We start from the raw sequence: 17,290 nt of genomic DNA on the forward strand, positions 1-17,290 counted from the left end.
GCTGCCTGCTTCCGCAGACTTTAAAAAGAGGAAACCAGGAACAGTGTCTAGACCAGGAAAGGAGGGGGGAACGAGCAGATCAGAGCTGATGGTGAGCAGTGGGAAAGGAGAGGGAAGCTTCGATGAACGTTCGCTTTGTGCCGATAAAGGTTCTAATCCTGGGCTCTCCGAGAGTTCGGTAAATTTGATCCTCTAACACAGCCAGACAAGGTATGGAAGGAAGGGAGAGCTGTGATTGGAACCCTGAAATTCTAACTTTATTCTATCACTGTTTGTCACTCGCAAACACCTGGGCAGCAAGCATCTCATCTCTCAGCACCATCCCCAACCTTATAGCTCATCAGGGATGTGGCTCCAGTATTCATTCATTCCAGCACTCGCTGACATCTGAGTACCTGCTGTGTGCAGAAATCAGTGAAATATATTACTACTGCATATAGTACTGTGGCTAATGTACATATTCTATGGGGAAGTATAAAGCAAAAAGGGGAGATAGGGAGTACTGAGATCTGCTTAAGGAAGGGGAGTCCGGGAAGGCCTCACAGACAAGGGGATGCCTCACTGATAAGGTACATCTGAGCATAGCCAGGTAGGAGGTGCGTCTGCACAATCATCTCTCCTGTCACCATGAATCAGGGCTTCCTGGCTCACTGGTGACCAGTCCCTCCCTTTCTCTGAGCCCCTTTCCTTCTTAAGATTTTGGTCCCAGTTACATCTTATCTCTCTTACACCATCCATCTTTCCTTTTTTCCCTGAAATATTGCCATCCAACACCAAAGTGTTTTATTGTCACTCACAGTTTTCTGGGGGAAATGCTCTTTGAGCCCCCATTGTAACTACTGTCCTTTTTCTTTGCCCCGTGTAGAAAGTAAATCTCTTTGAAAGACTGTCTACGGTTGCTGCATTTTGTCACTTCCTGCAGGTACCAGATTAATGGTGGTCACAAATTCTTTCACACTCCTCCCATTGAGAAGCTGGGTATGTCATTGCTTCCCTCAAGTTGGGGCTGACTCTGTGAATGCTTTGATTCATAAAATACAGAGGTGCTATTTTAGTTTGAAGGCATGGCCTTAGGTACCTGCAGCCTTCGCCTCCTGTCACTTGGAACACTAGCTCTTTAACCTTGAGCTTCTGCAAAATAATCTGACCACCCACTGGAGCATCCATGTGAAAGGCCACAAACACATGGAGGAGGAAAGTGGACAGATAAGACCAGCCTCCTCTCAGCCATCTCCACTCAGCAGACACAGGAGTGAAGTTTTCTTGGGCACTCCAGACTGGTCCAGCTACTAACTGAATACAACTGAGACACCCCAGTGGATGCCATGTGGAGCAGATGAATGGGCCTGCTGAGCCCTGCCCAAATTTTTTACTCATTGTTTGTAAACATAAGAAAATGATTGTTTGGTTCAGCAACTAACTTTAGGGAATATCTCCATACTCCCATTCTTTATTTAACCCATTCTAGTATAGCTTGTGTTCCTTTCACTCATTCTTAGAATTTGCTTTTATTAAACCACCCATAACATCCATGTTATTGTCAAATCCAGTGGTTTCTTTGCTGTAATCATACTCAATTTAAAACCACATTGGGGCCCTGGCTGGTGTAGCTCAGTGGATTGAGCACAGGCCTGCGAACCAGAGGATCGCGGTTCAATTCCCAGTCAGGGCACATGCCTGGGTTGCAAGCGAATTCCCTGTAGGCCAGTTCCCAGCAGGGGACAAACTAGAGGCAACCATACATTGATGTTTCTCTCCCTCTCTCCTTCCCCTCTAAAGATAAATAAATAAATAAATATTTAAAAAAATAAATAAAACCACATTGGGCATTGGAAAAAAAAAAACTTTCCTCTCTTGGATTCTGTGATCCCATTCCTCCCAGTTTTTCTCCTGCTGTACTGGTCTTTGCAGGGCCCTCCTGACGCTGCCCTTTATTTATTTTTTTTTTTTAATTTTTTATTTTTTTTTATTTTTTAATCATTTGAAGTTGATTTTTCTTTTTTTTTTTTTTTAAATTTTATTTAGTTATTTTTCAAGTAGCCCAAGGACTGGTTCTGAGCTATTTCCTCTTTCTACATTCTTCCTGAGGAGATCCCATCAATTCCAATGGAATTAACTGCCATCAGTATGCTGGAGTTTTCAAAATGTACACACCCAGCTCAAGCCTCTTACTGTGGCTTTAAAAAACAGCCTTAATCTCTCTAAGTAGCATAGCCTTTCTCCAACAACAGTATTCCATTATTTCACTACTTATTGTTTCTTAAATCATCTTGTTAATTTATGATTTGTTGCTGCATAGAGTAGAAGCTCATTGAGGTTTATCTTGTTTCACACTATGACAAGAAGGCATAGAAAAAACCTGGCACACAGTGACCCCTTACCAGACATTTAGCGACTGGCTGCCTGGCAAACACTCACTCTGTATTCACGGACTGGTTGCTTGGTTTACATGCCCACTGGGATGTCTAACAGTCTCTTCAAATGTGTCCAAAGCGGAACACAATGTGCTTTCGATTCCCCCATCCGAACATGTTATGTTTTCCAAACTCTCCACACGTCAGTGAATGGCACCAATACGGTCCAGCTCCTCAAATCCAAATCTGGACATCTTCATCCGTCCCCTTCTCTCAAATCTCTTTGCACCAAATACATCAGTCCCGTGGGCTCTACTTCTGTATGAATTCTCTAGTGTTTCACGAGAAATTAAGTGAAAACCTAGCCATTAAAAACAACAAACAAGTAAACAAAATATAGCCAGAGACATTGAAATAAAGAACAAATTAACAGTGACCAGAGAGGTGAGGGGAGGGGATAACGGGAGGAAAAAAGGGAAGGGGTCATCAAGGCACATGTATAAAGGACACATGGACAAAGCCAAAGCAGGGAAGGATTGAGGGTGGTAAGTGGGCATGGGTGAGGTGGGGGCCAGTGGTGGCTGGAAAATGCAGACAACTGTACTCGAACAACAATAAAAAAGTGCCATTAAAAAAAAGACATACAAAAAATTAAATACAAAAAAAATGAAAGCAAACATTATCATTGCATAGTTTCTATGGGTCAAGAACCTCGGCTCGGCACAGCTGGATAGCTCTGGCTCAAGATATCTCATGGGCCGGCAGCCGAGCTGGCAGCCCGAGCCGTGAGGGTTCATTTGATGTGCCACTTACTGGGCTAAGGGATCTCTAGATAGCTGGTAAAACATGGCTTCTGAGTATGTCTATCTGTGAGAGTCTTTCCAGAAGAGATTAGCATTTGAATCAGCTGTTTGAATAAAGATCTACCCTTGTGAAAGTGAGCTAGCACCATCCCACCCTTTGAAGGTCTGAATAGAACAAAAAGGTGGAGGAAGGAGGAATTTGCTCTTTCTTTACTCAGCTGAGACATCCATCTTCTCCTACCCTTGGACATCGGAGCTTCTGGTCCGCGGGCCTTTGGACTCTGGAACTTACATCAGCAGCGCCCTCATTTCTCAGGACTTTGGACTGGGATAAGTTACTATTTTCTCCTCAACACCCCCCACCCCACACCCCAAACCTGTCTCCTAACTGAAGCCAGAGTAATCTTTTAAAAGTGTAAGTCAGATCATATCCCAGTCCACTACTGGTTTTCCAGGGTCTCCAGTTTGCAGACAGCATGTTGTGACATATCTCAGCCTCCATACCCACGCCAATGATAAATGTCATCTATCTACCTATTCATCTACCTATCACTGGTTCTGTTTCTCTGGAGAACGCTGACACAGCCTTAGTCTCGTCTAAAAAGTCACTCTAACTGGGGTGGAGGAGGATCTGGGGTCAACTTCCAAGACCACTCACGTGGTGTTTGACAGGCTCTAGTCCCTTGCCCCAGGGATATCTCCTCAGAGCAGCGGCACAGCAAGGTAGCTGGCTTCTCCTGTGGTGAGGAGTCTGCAGAGCAAGACAACTTGGCCCCCAGATGGAAGCCACTATCTTTTAACAGCAACCTCAGAAGTGACGTCCCCTACTTCTGCCATATTCTCTTTGCTGGGAAGAAGAAAACTAACTCCTACCCACTACAAGGGGAGAAGATTAAAGCTCCACCTCTTGAGGGGAAGCATATCAGAGATGAATGGACCTATCATTAAGACCACCACGACTTCCAGGTAAATCTTGAATCAGCCCACTCCCCCCCAGGCCCATTGCTCTCACTATGGTCTAGGCTACTGCCACCTGTGTGCTCAACCAACCTCTTTACTATTTTCTCCTCAACACCCCCCACCCCCCACCCCAAACCTGTCTCCTAACTGAAGCCAGAGTAAATCTTTAAAAAGTGTAAGTCAGATCATATTTTCCTGCTTAAAGTCCTCTTTCTCATGGCTTCTCATTTCACTTTCCAATCAGGACGAAAGGCCCCACTCAACCGGGCCTGTGCCTCTCATGTGACTTAACTTCTTATCATTAATCTAGCATAATATTCTAGCAAAGTTAGCCTTCTCTTCATTCTGTAAACATGGCAAGTTGATTGTACCTAACCATTTTTGTCTTTGCTATTCTTTGGCTAGAATGCTCTCCCTTTCCCCTCACTCCCTGCTCCTTGAGTTTTTCTTTCTGGTCATTCAGGTCTTAGTTCATGTGTCACTTTTCCTGAGAGACCATTTCCAGTGTTACTGTCTATAATACCCTCCCTTGCATCCTCTGCCTCCCACCGGTCCCCCAATGCCCCAGAGCCGATACCAATCAGAGTTACTGATTTTAGAATGGTGCCATATTTCTGTGCTGGTTGATATGTATAGATACTTCCTAACTCCTCACAATGCTGGGGTCCCCCAGACCACTGACCATTCCCTTTCCCCTTCCTTCACCATGATCCAGCAACTAAGGGGTTAACATCTGGCATGGCAGAGTCTCTAGATTCTTCTCTTACAGAGTGTCCTGCTCGGCTGAGACTGACTGAGGATGTGCTATACGAGGGTGTTAAGGATTCTGCCGCCCCTGCCTTCCTAACACTCTTTTTTATTTTTAATTAAAGTATAGTTAAAATATAGTTGACAGTATGGCGTTGAACATGATTCAACATGTAAATACCTTACAAAGCGATTGCCACAAGAATTCTAGTAATTATCTGTCACAATACATTATTATGACACTACTATGTTTTCTAGGCTGTGCATTATACCCCCTTAACCCATTTATTCTATAGCTAGAAATGTGTGCTTCTTAATCCCTTTCACAGTTTTAATCCAGCTCCTCACCGTCCTCCCCTCTGGCAACCATCAGTTTGTTCTCCACATCTATGAGTCTGTTTCTATTGTTTTGTTTTTTTCAGATTCCACATAGAAATGAAATCATACAGTATTTACCTTTCTCTTTCTGAGTTATTTCACCTACCATAATACCCTCTAAGTCTATCCACGTCGTCACAAATGACAAGGTTTTGTTCTTTTCATGGCTTAGTGGTATTCCATTGTATATATATACCATATCTTCTTTATCCATTCTTCTATCAATGAATACTCAGGTTGCTTCCATATCTTGGCTTTTATAAATAATGTCACAGTGACATTGACACAGTGTCACAGTGTCACAGTGACATATATGCTAATGAACATAGCATATATCTTTTCAAATTAGTGTTTACATTTTCTTTGGATAAATACTTAGAAGTGGGATTGTTGGGTCATATGGTAGTTCTATTTTTAATTTTTTGAGAAATCTCCCTACTGTTTTCCACAGTACCTGCACCAGTTTATAATCCCACCAACAGTGCACAAGGGGTTTTTTAGTCCATATTCTTGCCAACACTTGTTATTTGCTGACTTTTTGATAATAGCCAGTCTGACAAGTGTGAAGTAATATCTCATTGTGGTTTTGATTCACATTTCCTTGATCATTAGTGAGAAGATATTTGCAAGCCCTATATCATCAAATAAGGGGTTGATACCTAATATATATAAAGAACTCATACAACTCAACATAATCTGATTCAAAAAATGGGCAGAAGACCTGAATAGACATTTCTCCAAAGAAGACATAAGGTGGCCAACAGACACATGAGAAGATGCTCAACATCATTCACTGTTCACAACACTGCACCACACAAAACCACCTTGTTCGTCTATTTGTTTATTTGTATGCAGACTGCTTTCCATTAGTAACGTGTAAACTTGAAGAGAGCACTGATCTTGACTAATTTGTCATCTACCTTCTTTTTCACTCCTGGAAGAGTTTCTGGCACACAATGGGTATGCAAAAATTGGAGAAGAAATGAAAGAATGAATGAATTACAAGGGATGGGAGATAAAGGAGACAGAGCAGAAACCGAAAGGGTAGGTTGGGGATTAGACAAGAGATGCCCCTCCCTCCTCCTCTGACCCAGTCACCTTACTAACTTACTAATTCATTTACTGTGTAAATTATATAACATATGACTATCTTTTCCAATCTGTTTGTTGACTCTGTGAGAAGTTAGAGTAGCGATTCTTAAATTTCTCTGAAGGGACTCAAACAACCTGTAGACTTTGATGGATGCAGTAAATTCTCTCTTGGTCTCTTATACCCACAAAGCACTAACATTTGATTTCAGTGGTTTCACCAACTACTCTGAACTCCATGGTGACCAAGCCCAGGTATGAAGGACCCTCATCTAAAAGAAAAGTAATAACTCTTGAGTGATTAATGATATCCAGTGGGCTATCAATTACTTTGAAATGGTCCACCCTCTGTGGAAGTCTTGCCCTGGACCTTTGCACCCACTCTTTTGTCCAAAACACTTTTCTCCCATGCCCTCTCTATTGCCTAGTTTTGATATGACCAAATCCTACCAGGTCATCCAGGTGTCAGTTTGGAGTCTACTTCAGCTGGTCTTTCTTAACCCTTAAATTTTAAATAGCCTTCGCATATGTCCATTGCATCATGTATCTGTATTACTCTTACCACTTTATTATTAATACTCTTTTCTGTTTTTCTCACTAGACTATTAACCTATGTAACAATGCCTTGTTTACTGTTACAACAGTAACAGTAAACTGATGCCTAGAATAGCAATGAACACAGGCTAAGTGCTCAATATATAGTTGAATGAGTAAGTGACTCCATGTCTGAAAACCATGACAGGAGACCCTGTGGTATACAAGAATGCTTCGATATCCCATATTGTACTGACTTTAAAATGCCATCAGTGTTAAATTCATAATTGCTGTTTTATTCTTTTATGTACCACAAAGAAAACAAGCTATCAATTATCCTACAACTGAATCCTGGGAAACTGTCAATTATGTAATAATTTCCTACTTCAGAGTTGTTAAAATATGTAAAAAATCGTATATTAAAGTCTATGAAAATTTTAAATTTATAGGACATAATGGAGCTTTTTAAAGACACAATTTCTTTTTATCACCAGCAATGTATAACCCAACATTAAAATAAGAGCCCTTATAAAACACTCGGATGTCACTGTGACTTTTATAATTCCTTTCCTCCCTCAGTCCTCATGGACTAAATACTTACATGCATATGTTTAAATGTTACTTCCTAAATATATTTGGTGAAAAGATTACCTGCTAATTCCTTTATGTTCCCATAAAAATGCACTGGTATTCAGTTAATGCATTGGCAGAGAGCCAAAGCCAAATTGGAGGCGTTCCACTCTGCGCAAGCGCAGAAGGGTTAACAGAAGGGCTGCTCTGGGTGTTCTTCCACAGGAGGCTGAACTTCTTTGGCATTAGCCGCACTGTTCTCAGGTGTCCGAATGTGTGAAATTCCCTTGCCCTAAGAATTCCAATGATGCCATGAGGCACGTGGCAGCTCTCAGAAAGAGAGGAAAGAAACCAAACCACGCTGGACTTGAATACTGGATTCACTGTCACTTCCTGAAATTCGACAGTAGCAGAGATAACATTTGTAAAATAAAGATAATTCCTGTAGGTTTGCCATATGAAATAAAAGAAGCAAGTATCTGTGAAACCTCCATGCAGATATAATGCAACGGCGGTGCGATCAAAGTTCTATCCAAGTGTAGGAATTAGTTTAAAAATTGCTTTCATCTGCATAAGCTCTCCACACCCTCGTAATTGGGGTAGGTCTGGCGTTATCCCATTTCATGCACAGTCGCCTGGTTAGAAAGTATAGGAGCTCCAAATGTGTATGTCTACCTTGAGTGAGCCAGAATTTATGTGCACCTAGAAACAGAACCTCAGAGTGCATAAAACAAAAATGAACGGGACTCTCCCACTTCCCTTCATTTATGCAAACATGCACCTCAAAAGCTGAGAAACTCAAAGACAGTAGAAGGATGGAAATAATGAAGATCAGACCAACAATCAATGAGCTAGAAAGCAAATTTTAAAAGCCGACTGTCTGTTTTGTGGAATGTTAGTTATTCAGTCATAAAAAAAATGAAGTCCTGATACATGCTACAACATGAATGCACCTTAAAAATGTGCTCAGTGAAAGAAGCCTGATGAAAAAGGCCATGTGTTGTGTAATACCATTTATTCAAAATAGTCAAAAGAGGCAAATGCACTCAGACAGGAAGCAGATTAGTAGTTAACAGGGGCTGCAGGGAGAGAGCACCAGATGGAACAGAAAATCTCAATATTTTTATATTCATGAAAGAAATTATGGATTTAGCACTGACTGGTGTGGTTTAGTTGAATAGGTGTCATTCCACAAAGCAAGGGGTCACCAGTTCGATTCCCAGTCGGGCACATGCCTAGGTTGCAAGTTCCATCCCAGATCGGGGTGCACCCAAGAGGCAACCAATCGATGTTTCTCTCCCTCTCTTTCTCCTTCCCTTTCCCTCTCTCTAACAATACATTTTTTAAATTTTTTAAAAGAAATTATGAATTTAAATTATGAAACCCATCATTTAAAATAGTCATTCCTGACCAATGTGGCTTAGTTGGTTGGGCACTGTCTCACAAAGTGAAAGGTCACGGGTCCGATTCCAGTCAGGGCACAAACCTGGGTTGCAGATTCAGTCCCCAGTCGGGGCACCTATGAGAGGCAGCCAAGGGATGTTTCTCTCTCACATCAGTGTTTCTCTTCCTGTCTTTCTCCTCCATCCACCTCTCTCTAAAATAAATAAATAGCATTTTTTAAAAATATTTTATTTATTTATTTTTAGAGAGTGGAGGGGAGGAAGAAAAAGAAGCATCAATGTGTGGTTGCTTCTCTCACACTCCCATTCAAGGACCTGGCCCACGAGCCAGGCAGGTGCCCTGATGGGGAATCAAACCAGCGACTCTAGTTCACAGGACTGTGCTCAATCCCTAAGCTACAACAGCCAGGGTTCCTTCTCAACTCTGTCAACAAACCAGTATAACCTTGGTATCATAACCTGACAAGTTAATTACAAGAAAGAAAAATTAAAATAATGCAAAAATGGAAATTTACATTATCATGAACATGAACATTAATATCTTAAACAAAGTATTACCCATTGGAATCCACAATATATAGACAGATAATATATTAGGACCAAGTCAGGTATATTCCCAATACACAAGTTTGGCTTAAAACCTTAAATCAATCATATACTTAGTAGAATGAAGGGAAAAAATAATTTGCTCATCTCAATAGATTCAGAAAAAAATGCTTAAAATTTTAATATGCATTTATAATTAAAAAACTGTTATTAAATTAGAAATAAATAAAATTTTCTTAATCAGATTTTAAAAATAGCTACCAAAGGGAAAAGCTATAGCAAATATCACACTGGATGAACAGTTAAAAGCTTTCACTGGTGACTAAGAAACAGACAAGGATGCTCACTGCTGTCAGGTACACTCAGTACTAAACTAGGGGCTAAAATTATTAAAGATATCAAGTTAAAAAAATCTGAAACACTCATTATTCTCAGATAACATAACTGGTATGTAGATAATCTAAAAGACTTACAGGTAAATATTAAAATTAATATATTGGTTAAGGTATCTACAAGGTCAGTATACAGAATTATTATGTTTTATATAATAATTAATGAGAAGAAATTTTAAAGATACCACCTATAATAGCATCAAAATCACTAAATTCTTAGAATCTAACAAAAGATACAAAAAATCTCAACACAAAAGACTAGAAAACTTTACTGACAAAAACTAAAGATCTAAATAAATGTATGTACCAACTTCAATTATTAGAGGACGTAAAGTGTAGTGATGTCCATTATCCTCAAGTCAGTGTGACTCCAGTCACATTGTGACCCCTGGTTATTGTCCATGAGCCCCAGTCAAAATCCTGCCAAAGGTCTGTAGTCATTGACAGACTCTAAATTTAACTGTAAGTGCAAAGAGGAAAGAATCAGCCATAAAAATTATAAGGGAGAATAAATTTAAAGAATTTTACCACCTAAACCAAGATTTATTATAAATATACTATAATCAAAACAGTGTGATATTGGTGCATAGATTAACAATCTAGAAAAACCAAATAAGGAATCCAGATATGAACCCGCAGATCTATGGCCACCTTATTTATGACAACATGCCACTGCTATAAAAAAGGATTTTCTTTTCAATAAAATAATGCTGTATTAATTGGCTATTCATGTGGCCACAAGTAAATCTTGATCCCTGCTCACATGCTACCCTAAAATATATTCCAAATAGCTGGTAAATCTAAATGTGGAAAAGAAAACAATGAATCTTTTATAAGATAACAAAAAAGCATATTTTATAACCTATACAAAGATTTTTTAACAGGATATACAAAGCCACATCCTTAGAGAAAAATCTTGATAAATTGAATTTTATTAAAATTATACATTTTTTGTTCATCAAGAGATGATTGAGAAGGTAAAAAGATTTACCAAAAAATAGAATATATATATTATAAATGCAGATACATACAAAGGACTCAGACCTACAAATCGATAAGAAAAATAATGTCAATCAAAAAATTTTAAAGCATAAAAGTTGAACATTCGCTGCATGAAAGAGACTCCAAAAAGCCATCAAGCATAAGAAAAAGTGTTTAGTTCCATTAGTCACCTGAGGATTGGTAAAAATCTCAAAATGAGCCATTTCTACATACCCAGCAGAATAGTTAATTTAAAAAAAAAAAAGAAGGAGGAGGAGAAAGAAAGAAAAACGGGCACTTGTTCACTGACAAGGAAGTGGAGGAACCAGAACTCCCCAGCACTGTGGGCGAGAGAGCATGTTGGTACTGCAGCTTTGGAAAGCCGCGTGTCCATATGTACGAAAGCTGCGCAATGTGTTCCCCATTACCCAGTAATTCCAGTTCTGCATGTATACCCAACAGAAATGCATATCTGTGAACATTAAAATACATTGTACAAGAAAGTTCATTGGAGCTTAGTTCATAATACTAAAAATAAACATAACTTAAATGTTTATCAATAGTAGAATAGACACATAAACTGTGGTATATTAACACAAAGAAACACTACATACGACAAATGAAAAAGAATGAAATACTGCAGCATGATAACCTGAGGCTTTCAATGACAATAGTTTATTCATCGCTCATTTTACATGTCCATTGAAGGTTGGCCGCAGCTCTGGTTCCTCTCATCTCCCACCTGGGATCCAGGTTGGCACAACAGACAGTATCTAGAATATTGCCAGTTTGGGGGCAAGGAGACACACTGAAACACACACTGACTCTTAAAATTTCTACCTGGTAATGACATATGGTTACTTGTACCAACATATCATTGGCCAAACTAAGTCATATGGCCACTTAAGTTCAAGAACACAGAGCTGTATCGGCCCGCTGAGATCAGCATACCAAAAAGTGAACCAGGGCAATTGGGCAATAGTTGTCTAGCCTACCATAGAAGCTGTGAAAGTGAGTGTCTGGTTTCTCTCCTGAGCAAGTAGAAATCATGTTGAATGCCTATATTTGGTTTCTTAGAGGTGGAGGCTGAGAGAGGATTTCAGAAGCACATGATTTAATGAGAGAAAGCCTATCAGGAAAAATCCTGGAAAGAAGTGAGGTAGCAAGGTAAAGATTAAAAGAACTGAAATATTTGAATCCGTCAATGATAGGGCACATCTGACTTTATTATTTCCGCTAATTAAGTATGTATGGTGTGTGTGTGTGTGTGTGTGTGTGTGTGTGTGTGTGACTTTTAGCATAATATGGTCATTTTGAATATTAGTGAGCTTCTCTAGAATTCCTTCATGAACAATTTATTTCAAGATCTTGAGTTTACTTACATTCTACCCACAGACAATCTTCATAGTCCACTGCAGAAACCACTATTTTTTTCTGTAGTGGAAAATTGCTAACAGTCCACAGAATCATCTGCTCTTCATTTAGGTTTTACTTCTCGATGGAGTCAATGACTTCTGCAGTTTCATGTGACAAATCCATTGGCTGTTAGGAACCACAGGGCTCCTCTGCCGGGCCATGCCTGGGGCTTCAGGAACACAATTTTGGGATAAGTATTTATATCACCCGTTTCCAAAGTCATCCCCGATGGACTGAGCTTTTTCGGCTTCATCTGTTCTGCACGGTATCAAGCTGTGTGTTGAAAGTTTCCATTACATTCTCTGCTCCTTCTGCAGCACATTCCTCTTGGTTTCCCCCAGTTGGACGACTTGCCTTTGACTGTGCTAATTATGGTCTTTTACGTCTCTAGTAAATTGCTTTTCTGAATAATCTCATTGCATGGGAAAACGAATTTTAGCAAAAGGTGCATGACTTGTTTTCCTGCCATAGAAAAAGTCCTGCAGTATTGTGGCAAATATGAACGCAGTATGTCAACAATATGAAGTGTGTGCCAGGTGTCCTGTGATGGTCTGATGGAAAAACTGTATGGACACTTTCCGCCTCTTTTCCAATATCCTTTGGGTGTGGAGTTTTAAAACACTGGTTACATATTAGGATGGTGTGGGGAGATTTTATAAGATACCCATACTTGAACCCTACCTGGGCAGAAGGTAGTCAGACTCCATCCTTCTGGCGTGCCTTCCTGCCCTCTGGAGGTAGAAACTAGGGCCTACATCTCTGTCACTATCTTAAAGCCATTGTCTAGTATGTAATTCAGTGTCTGTAAATCAGAACAACTGGAGCAACACTAAAATTTGAAACTAATTGAGGAAAGATGCAGTATTGCAAGCCTGTCTTCCCCATGTGGACCTTGGCTGCAGACATGGCTCTGACCTCTATGGTGCTTTTGATTCCTTAAGCTCTGGTCTTGTCTCTCTTGGCTGCAACTATCTACCCTTTCACCAACGAGGCAGAAGGTTCCTTATATCCCTACCTCCCCATCAGCTCTGGGCAATATCTAGCCTTTTAATGTCTACTAGTTAAATAGAGCTAAAGTGATTTAAGAGTACTGTTTTAATTGACACCTCTCTGATTACTAAAGACTCTCAACAGCTTTTCATGTGCTTCATTCCCCCTCCCCCCCAACTTTTGGGGAAATTGTCTCTTCACACCATTTGCCTCTTATTCCTTGGGGTTACTATCACCACTTTGATATTATTGTTCTTATTAATACCTTGCCAGTTTAACATTGCAAATAATTCTCATTCTTCTATTGATCTATTATCTTTGTCAATGGCGTCCTTCCCTGAATGAAAATCCTCGATTTTGATGACTCAAATGTGATCAACGTTTGTGTCCTAGGGTTTCTATTTTTGAACTTTTGTTTCAAAGCCCTTCCTACCCTTAGGTCATAAATATACACTCCTACGGTATCTTCTATTAACTCTCAAGCTTAAAGACCCTCGTTCGGGAGTTACCTAGTAAGGTTAAGAATGACATAGTTTTCTTTCTTTCCATAGAGTGAGTGCATCTTCCAAAAACTATGCCCTAAACAAACATCCTTTCCCTATTAATTGGTACTGCTCACTTAATCTTATACTAACTCCCTAAAGAGAAATACATCTCAGATCTCTATCCTAGCACACTTATCCATTTGTTTTTCTTCTTGCACAAATACTAAATCTTTTTTAGTAGGACCATCTCTGCCCTTCATTTTATTTTTTGAAGTTGACTTAGCTTTTACATATGCATGAAAAACCCATTGTGAGACATATCATGTATACCTTAGAGTTTATAAAACACATACATACAATTATAGAGTAATTATAAAAGAAATATCGGTGTAAGCCACAGACCGGGTTAGCAAATGTAGTATTGCCGGAGCTCCAGAAGTTTCCTGTGTATCCTGCCCTGAATAAAATAGCCTCTTCCCCAGAGCCAACCAGTATCCTAACTTTTTAAAAATATATTTATTTATTTACTTTTATTATTTTTAATTCTCGAGTGAGGATATTTTTATTGATTTTAGAAAGGGAGAAAGTGGGAGAGAAAGAGAGAGAAACATCAATCAATTGCTTCCTGCACGCGCCCCAGATGGGGACCGAGGATTCAACCTGCACCCTTTCAGTGCACGGGATGTCACTCCCTGTTCTCTCCAACCTAACCACCTACGCATGCATCCTTAAGTAACACTGTTCAATTTGGCCTGTTTTGGAGTTTTCCCCAAATAAAGTTATGCACACATATTTATTTTTGGTTTGTTTAGATCAATATTATTTGTGAAATTTATACATGTCACTGCATGTAGCTCTAATTGTTATATACATTGCCATATAGTATTTCATTACATGAATTAATGATAAGTTACCTATCTACTTTAACCTTATCAACACTTGATTGTCTCTAGTTTTAATTTCCTTTAATGTAAAGACTGTGAAATTACTAACTCAACTTCTTTAATGGTTTCAGAATTATTTCCAAACTGGTTTTTAGTCATTTTTTAAGGAACCGTGGTTGTGGACACTAGCTACCTACCCAAATCCCTCCTTTCTGGGCACAAGGCTACCCAGATAAATTAAATTTCCCAGCCTCCCTTCCCACTAGGTATAGCCATATGACTATGCTCATATTAATAGAATGTCAGTGGAAGCAATTTGTCTATATATTTTATTGATTATGCTACTACAGTTGTCCCATTTCCCCCCTTCACTCCCCTTCACCCTGAACACCCCCTTCCGCCCACATTTCCCCCACTTCAGTTCATGTCCATGTGTCATACTTGTAAGTACTTTAGCTTCTACATTTCCCATACTACTCTCACCCTCCCCCTATTTTCTACCTACCATCTATGCTACTTATTCTCTGTACCTTTTCCTCCTATCTCTTCTCACTCTCCTGTTGATAACCCTCCATGTGATCTTCATTTCTGTGATTCCGTTTCTGTTCTAGTTGTTTGCTTAGTTTGTTTTTGTTTTTGTTTTAGGCTTGGTTGTGAATAATTGTGAGTTTGCTGTCATTTTACTGTACATGTTTTTTTAATCTTCTTTTTCTTAGATAAGTCCCTTTAACATTTCATAGAATAAGGGCTTGGTGATGATGAACTCCTTTAAGTTGACCTTATTTGAGAAGCACTTTATCTGCCCTTCCATTCTAAATGAAAGCTTTGCTGGATAGAGGAATCTTGGATGTAGGTCCTTGCTTTTCATGACTTGAAATACTTCTTTCCAGCCCCTTCTTGCCTGTCAGGTCTCTTTTGAGAAATCAGCTGACAGTCTGATGGGAACTCCTTTGTAGGTGACTGTCCCCTTATCTCTTGCTGCTTCTAGGATTCTCTCCTTCATTTTAATCTTGGCTAATATAATGATGATGTGCCTTGGTGTGTTCCTGCTTGGGTCCAAGTTCTTTGGGACTCTCTGAGCTTCCTGGACTTCCTGGAAGTCTATTTCCTTTGCCAGATTGGGAAAATTCTCCTTTATTATTTGTTCAAATAACTTTTCCAGTTGTTGCTCTTCCTCTTCCCCTTCTGGCACCCCTATAATTTGGATGTTGGAGCGTTTAAAGATGTCCTGGAGGTTCCTAAGCCTCTCATTTTTTGAATTCTTATTTCTTCATTCTTTTCTGTTCGGTTGTTTCTTTCTACCTCCTGGTCCACTCCATTGATTTGAATCCCAGTTTCCTTCCCATAACTATTGATTCCCTGTGCATTTTCCTTCACTTCACTTAGCATAGCCTTCATTTTTTCATCTAATTTGTGACCAAATTCAACCAATTCTGTGAGCATCCTGATTACTAGTGTTTTGAACTGTGCATCTGATAGGTTGGCTATCTCTTCATCACTGAGTTGTATTATTTCTGGAGCTTTGATCTGTTCTTCCTTTTGGGCCATTTTTTTGTCTTGATGTGCTTGTTACGTAGTTAAGGGGTGAAGCCTTAGGTGTTTACCAGGGTGGGACAACCCACGTTGCTGTGTTGTGATGCTGTATGTGGGGTAGGGGTCCCAGAGGGAACAGTGGCACTTGCTCTGCTCTCTGCCGGATTTCACCTCCTCTGCTCCCCTGAAGCAAATTGGGCCCTTGTGGTACTGGTTCCTGGGTGGGTGGGTTTGTGTATGTTCTAGGACCCTGTGGGTCTCTCCAACAAACTCTCCTGTGAGGCCGGGAGTTTCTCTTGCTGCCTCCTCAACCCCCACAGGTGTTTTCAATCAGTGGTTTGAGGCTTTATTTCTTGAGCTGGGCCCCTGGGTTGTGCAGTCAATCCCACTGCCCCTTTGTTTCACCTGGTTTATCTGCACGAGAATGTGGGACCACCTGCTCCACAATCCGCCGCCTCCCTGGGTCCACCAGCTGCCATCTTGCTGTGAGTCCTCTCTGCTCAGCTTCCTGTCTCTGCCCCTCTCACCAGTCTGGATGAATGTTTCTTCTTTAACTCCTTGGTTGTCGGACTTCCATACAGTTTGATCTTCTGTCAGTTCTGGTTGTTTTTTGTTTTTAAGTTGTTGTTGTCCTTCTTTTGGCTGTGCAAGGAGGCACAGTGCGTCTACCTACGCCTCCATCTTAGCTAAAAGTCCCCAATTTGCCTATATTTTTGAAGCCACTTTATTTGGAGCCACTTGGTTACAGTAGCTTAGTGTGATAAAAAATTGAACCTGGAAGGGGGATTCTAAAAATGACATTAAATCTGTGGTTTGACTAGAATCAAGGGAACAGATCACGGGCTGTACAATTTTTATGAGCAAGACAGCAGTGGCAAGTGTTTTTATGTAACCTACCCTTCAGCAGTTACTGATCCTCATTTCTACTACACGTATTACTCACATAGCTCAGCCCCGCTGGAGCTGGGAGGAAGCCGCACACGGGAATGAGCACCAGGAGGGAAGGCTCATGGGGGTATTGCCGTAGTTTCTACCACATTGGTTTTTGTTCTTATTTTTACCAGTCTTTTTTCCGAGCTCAGCTGCCCCTAATCATTACCCTCGTATTCACGCCCACATCTCTGACAATTTGAACAGAAAGACCAGGGAAGGGAAGACCATGCGTCCTCAAGTGCAGCGTTTATTGTGAGGGGCTCTCCTGCTCCTTCCCAAGCCCAAGCCAAGG

The 17,290-nt window shown here is 40.3% G+C and overlaps 1 long non-coding RNA gene across 3 annotated transcripts in view; it reads left to right on the top strand.

Annotated features, from left to right (window-relative positions):
* The first annotated feature begins 3,420 nt into the window (after positions 1–3,420).
* The window catches only part of LOC128625825 (uncharacterized), a 129,575-nt gene continuing 115,705 nt past the window's right edge, over positions 3,421–17,290 (top strand). The window contains exon 1 of one of the 3 annotated variants that reach the window (XR_008389650.1): positions 3,421–4,123. This is a non-coding gene — a long non-coding RNA (uncharacterized LOC128625825). The remainder of the gene's footprint in view (positions 4,124–17,290) is intronic. The other 2 variants (XR_008389649.1, XR_008389648.1) reach the window with 2 other exon arrangements.

The sequence above is a fragment of the Artibeus jamaicensis genome, unplaced genomic scaffold (genome assembly GCF_021234435.1).
Source record: "Artibeus jamaicensis isolate MK-2021 breed Jamaican fruit bat unplaced genomic scaffold, CSHL_Jam_final contig_923, whole genome shotgun sequence".
NCBI classification, from domain to species: domain Eukaryota; kingdom Metazoa; phylum Chordata; class Mammalia; order Chiroptera; family Phyllostomidae; genus Artibeus; species Artibeus jamaicensis.